This window comes from Equus caballus, chromosome 21, assembly GCF_041296265.1.
Source record: "Equus caballus isolate H_3958 breed thoroughbred chromosome 21, TB-T2T, whole genome shotgun sequence".
NCBI lineage: Eukaryota > Metazoa > Chordata > Mammalia > Perissodactyla > Equidae > Equus > Equus caballus.
Genome location: NC_091704.1, coordinates 38408088 through 38413947, shown reverse-complemented (window position 1 = coordinate 38413947; position 5860 = coordinate 38408088). Strand labels below are relative to the sequence as shown.

Genomic DNA, 5860 nt, shown 5'->3' with positions numbered 1-5860 from the left:
ACAGAAATAACCAAATTTCCTTGTCAATCTTCAGAAACACTCATGCAAGGGACTCTGACACTCACTCAAGAACAGGATTCCTTTGAAGTCCAAAAATGGAAAGAAATAGGGTAAAGTAGGGGCAGGCTGGCAATGTCAGGTATATGCAAGTGCCTGGTTCTAGGGCTCAATCTAGGGCAACTTATGAGGCACAATGGACAAGTCATGTGGAAATTTTTGTATTTTCCTTCCTGTTTTGTCATCTGAAGAAACCATAAACAGTAAAGACATATTTGTGTAAAATTTAATTGTGACAAATCTCAGCAAACAAAGATAAGCCAAACAATGAATCTTCTTCAAATATCATTGACCAAAAGGTGATACAAAATAACATGTTCAAACATTCGGACCATGGAAAGAAACGCCTCTGACATTCAGGTATCGCAGGTGAATCTTCTCACCATTCTGTATATGGCACAGAGGCTGTACAACTAACGAATGCAAAAGGCAGGAATACACATCCTTAATTTCCAGCTCCAGGGAAACTCCCAGTTTTTACATTCTTCTCCTCCTTTGGTAGATACTGACATTTGATTTCAGGCTCAGAGAAGATGGTAACAGTGACAGCCACTGGACCTAGTAGAATAGTGAAACAAAGATCATGGAAAAGGACAATTAGAAAGTCAAAAAGAAACTGCTGCAGGGAAAGTAACCTGGAGTTAGAAAATGAAGAATGCTACTGTTGACTTTTGTAGGAATACAGGACTCCACCATGTCACCAGATTGATTCCCCCAAAATGAACTATTTGCCACTGGTCTTCTGGATTGACGATTCACTCCATCCATTTCCCATCTAGTCATGGTTTTGCATCCTCTCTTCACTTCAGAGGGGTTTTCCCCTTCAGACACTCTCTACAAAAGACTTATAGGAAGCAAGAAAAGATAAAATTTGCCCTAGATTTCTGAATTGCACTAAAGTGAGTATTTTTTGGATATCATTAAGCAAGATAAGGAATGGCGGAGGGGTAGGCCTGGTTTAGAGTTCTCTGATGACATCCATAATTGCTGGTCAGTAAGTCTGTAGGAATTTAGGCCTGGAGCATCCGAATATGAGCTGAAGATATAGATTTGTGTCTTTAGTATGGTCTTGTATTTCAAGACAGGGGAGTGGACTTGCCCATCAAAGGTGAGTGTATGACATGAAAAGGGAGCATATGCTGAGACACAGTGAATTCAAATTGTTTTGAAGATTTGACCTGAATTTTTCTAGGTTGCAGAACCTGGAGTGGCTGAGATATTTCTGGCGTACCTTCTTTCTATTTTAGAGTGGGCCTATGGAGGACTTGAGTCTACTTCAGAGTGAATCTGAGAGGTGTTCTGTTTCCAGAATGAACTAGAATGCCTGAATTTGACCATAATCATCAGACTTTAACAGGTGAGATGATGACATATGGTTCTTAAGTTCATTCTCTTGAATTCAGGTGAATAGCATACATATTTGCAAAGGGAGTCATACTAAGGAAGCACTTGGGAAAAAATGACCATGCAGGATTAAGGGTAGGAACAGGAATACAGAGTCTGGATTTTAAAAAAACGAATAGACCAGAGTTTTAGGAGCCCTTGATATCTGAATATCAGATAGCTTTCTGATTACTGGTTAAAAGTTATGTGCCATCCTCTGATAACCACTTTTGAAAAAATATATTTAAAAAACTCTCAACAAAGATTAACTGAAATGTCCCATGAGCTAGGCTCCTGGTTCCAAGAGCCCACTCAAAGGACTAAGCCTAAAGTTAAGCAGATGTGTGGCTTTGGGGTCAATAGAGAGAGGGGATGTCAGCAGGAGGACCATTTGAGCCACAGCTCAACTATTAGATTGTGATCAATCAGAGGAACTCACTGCCTATAGGTGAGCATCATCTAATAAGATGTTTACAATTCTGTGATCTTGTATTTAGTACAGTGATAAGGCACTTTTTTGTGTTAAAAATATATATTAAGTATAATCTCTTAAGACTCACCAGATTTTTTATTTACTGTGTGGTTTTGGGTACTGTACATACTCAGCCACATTTCACCCTCCTTTCTTCTCTGTTGAACTGTAAGGCCTGGATGCCTGAAAACTACATTTCCAAATATCTCTTGCCAACAGAGTTGTACTTAGTCTTTGTCAAATGGAGGCAACTTTCTTGGATATGAGGCAGGAAAAAAATAAAAAGCCATGTCAGTTATGGCTGTGGCAGTGTGATGGGAGCACAAGTGGCCAGGCCCTCACAGCATGGGCTGCTTTAGTTTCTCTTTTCCTGACTGAACTTGACAGGTAGAGTATGTGTGACCAGGAGTGGTCCCAGAAAAAAATTTAAAAATGAGAATTTAGGATTGTTTTTCAGACCTAGAAATAAACATAACACTAGATTATGAGTGCTTGTAAATTTGCTAAACTTGAACATGAGGAGTGTTTCATTTCTACTGAAACATGGTTATAACCTTTTACAGTCTGGAATGAAGAATCTACTGAAGTCAAAATATTGGATGTCTAAGTGGTTGCTTCTATAGAAAATTATGATGAGATTGAGGACAACAATAACCACAGTGTGTGATGGCTGCTTCCACTGAATAACAGGCTTTACAAAAAAAATAATAGATTCATGAATTTAAATTTTTTGAAACAAACTCTTTCAGAAATACTCCCAAAATAAGCCTACTTTCTTATAGCAATGAGAAAGCCAAAAATCAGACCCATAATTTGGTCCTGTTAGAGGCAGAATTAAAATATAATATGAATTAACATCTTTACCACACTTCTCATGCAAGCGATGGATTTATTAGCAGTAATGGGACTCTGTGGAGTCAAATGGGTTAATTTGGGTGGATCTTTATAAATATAAGAACTTTGAATGCCCACATCTCTCTGAGCTTCCCTTGGAGAAATAGTCCCTCTGGCTGAGGAGGGCAGCCCTTCCTTGATTAAAGACACTGAGGAGATCTCACCTGAGAAAGTCAGCTTCTAGGAGAATGCCAATTCACCTAACATCATAACCATCGTCACTCATTCCAAACCCATAACTAGATGCAGACACTAGAATGCCCCAAAGGGACAACTACAAAGTTTGAATTTGGATTCATTGCTTGCATATCAAAACAATGCTAGGGGTAGTTAATTTATATTGGCTGAAACCTTTGGAAATGAATTCTAAAGGTATGATATCAGGAAGCTCAGAACATAAGGTGAAACAGATAAAATTTATAAAGATGCAGGTAACAGAAATTCTAGATTCCACGTACATAAGCAGGTAAGGGAGGCTCCAATAGCTACAAATGGTTGATTAAAGACTTTATTCAATGGTAGCCTACATAGAATGAGACTGAGTTGCCAGAATTTTCCTGTAAAATTTAGAGGAAGAATCAAAAAATGTGTAAATATTTCATAACCCACCAATTCTCATCTGAGGTCTACATCCAAGAGAAATTCTCGCATATGTACACCAGAAAACAAGGAAGAGAATGTCCACAGCTGCACTGTCTACAGTAAGAAGAATTTGCTAGGGAGAGAGGACCAAAGGTCCATCAATAGATGAGTGGACGAAAAGATCTGTGGTATACGTACAGAATGGAATTATTTCACACGAATTCAAATAAATAACCTACAACAATATTCAAAATCGTGGCAGCATCTTAACAATATAATATCCAGAGAAATAATAAGATTCAAAGACTACACAGAACATGGTTGTACTTCACAAAGTAAAAACAACAAAATAACATTTAAAATACATGGATATATATTGATAAAAAATAAAACTACAGGGCCCGCCTGGTGGCACAGCGCTCAAATTCACACATTCCGTTCAGTGGCCCAGGGGTCACCAGTTGGGATCCCGGGTGCGGACATGGCACCGCTTATCAAGCCATGCTGTGGCAGGCATCGCACATATAAAGTGGAAGAAGATGGGCATGGATGTTAGCTCAGGGCCAGTCTTCCTCAGTAAAAAGAGGAGGATGGGCAGCAGATGTTAGTTCAGGGCTAATCTTCCTCAAAACAAATAAATAAAACTACACAAAAAGGAAAGCAGTGAATAAATGAACTCATAATTCAGGTAGGTTATCTTAAATTGCACTGTTGGGAAGATGAGATACAGGAAAATCACACCCACAAAAAAATTAGATCAGAAGATGGGTCTTATATTTACACCAAAAATGGATTTCTCAACACTGAATAGCAAAATTACATCTACCCATCCAGCCACAGGCAGAGTTACACAACCTCAAACCTCCCCAAGTGAGGCTGTTCATTCAGGAAATGGAGCGCACGGAGAAGCAAGCATAGTACACAATTTGTTTTCCATGGGCAGCCGGCTTAAGAAAAGAGACTGGGACGGGAAGGCTGGAATTTTCATATTCTGATCCCCTTAGAAACTCTACAAACAGATAATTCACTCAAGCACTGGGGAGGAAATGAAAAGATGAGGCAAGAAACTAAAATTATTCATAGAAAATTGCACCTCATAGAAATGGGAGGAGTGGGGAAGATGATTTCCCACTGACACAATAATTTCAGCATACTGAACTACCCTGTGAAAAGGCAAACTTCTGTCCCCAGACTGGCAAGTGCAAAGCTGAATATAAACTCAGAACCTAGGCAGAAAAAAGAGTGACATTTACTACATACAGTGTTAAATATATTGTGCCCTCACTCGAAAAAGACCCACCATTAACTAAGTTGAAAAGGTAAGAAAATTATGGGAAATATTGTAATTGTTGACAAAGGGCAGTTGGCGCGCACACACACACAGGGCTCCTTCAACAGGAACCACAAGCTGAAATCGCAGGCTCCAGGGAGAAGCATTCCTAAAATGGACCTCCAGTAGTAAAAACTGCCATTTTTGGAGGTTTTATTTTTAAGGGGAGAAACTAAAAGATGTTTGAAGCCCAAGAGCAAACAGTAAGAGGAATTTGGTCACATGTTAGTGACAAAATTAATGCAAATTTCGTGCCAAATTTCACAGAAACGCCTTATAAACTGAAAGACATAACACTCAAGGTAACCGCTGCAGTTTGATTTCTATATTTTCACTTGAAAATACATATTTTCTCTACATATACTAGTAAATTTTTACACAAATCAAAAATTTAACGTATTGTTGTTAACTTTCTGAGTACAATACTTCTTTTCCTCTCAGCACTCAGATGATCCATCTCTATTGTCGTTGATCCATCACAGTGGGTCGCAGGGAAACATGCAGTAGGAAGAAAGATGGAGAACTACTGAGAAAGGGGAGAGCCTCCTCCGCAGCTGTAAGGGGTCAGGCGCTGAGCATTCCGTCCTAACCCCCACACCCCCTCTGCCCCACTCCAAGTCGCGGGCTGGGCACGAGCACATTCAGCAGCTGTGGTGGAAAAGCTACTGAATGATATTTCTTCCAACTTGGGGCTCAGATCAATGACAGGAAAATGGAAGTTATTTTTTTCTACTTTCCTTCGCCAGATGAGGACCCTTACTCGGCTCCAGTGATCCAGTACTGCCCAGGAGGGTCAGGTGGGCAAAGGTCATTAACAGGAGAAGGGAAGAGAGAAAAGGAGGGATTAACAACACTGAGGGTGGCGCTCGAGAAAGCAAGCATAAGCTTGCCCGGTGCACGCTTTAAAGCCGGCAGGATAACAGCCCTAACAACGTCGGGGTAGGAGGAGGCTTCTGGACCGAGGGGGACTTATCTGACGCGAAGTCTCCTCCCTCTACAAGCACACACATTTTAGTCCTTTCCTCTCTCCCTTCCTCCCAAAAGCCCTCCCATTCTTTCTTTTCGAGAGCTGACGTTTTGTTCGCCTGAGAACAAAGGGTTACACACACAAGGCTTAAACCCAAGGCTCCCTGGAGAATCCT

The 5860-nt window shown here is 40.3% G+C and overlaps 1 long non-coding RNA gene across 1 annotated transcript; it reads right to left on the bottom strand.

Moving 5' to 3' along the window:
* Positions 1-269: 269 nt before the first annotated feature.
* Positions 270-4955, bottom strand: LOC138919813 (uncharacterized). Its single transcript, XR_011430384.1, has 2 exons — positions 2001-4955; positions 270-615 (listed from the first exon to the last, which is right to left on the bottom strand). It is a non-coding gene; the product is annotated as an uncharacterized lncRNA (long non-coding RNA).
* Between the last annotated feature and the right edge of the window lie 905 nt (positions 4956-5860).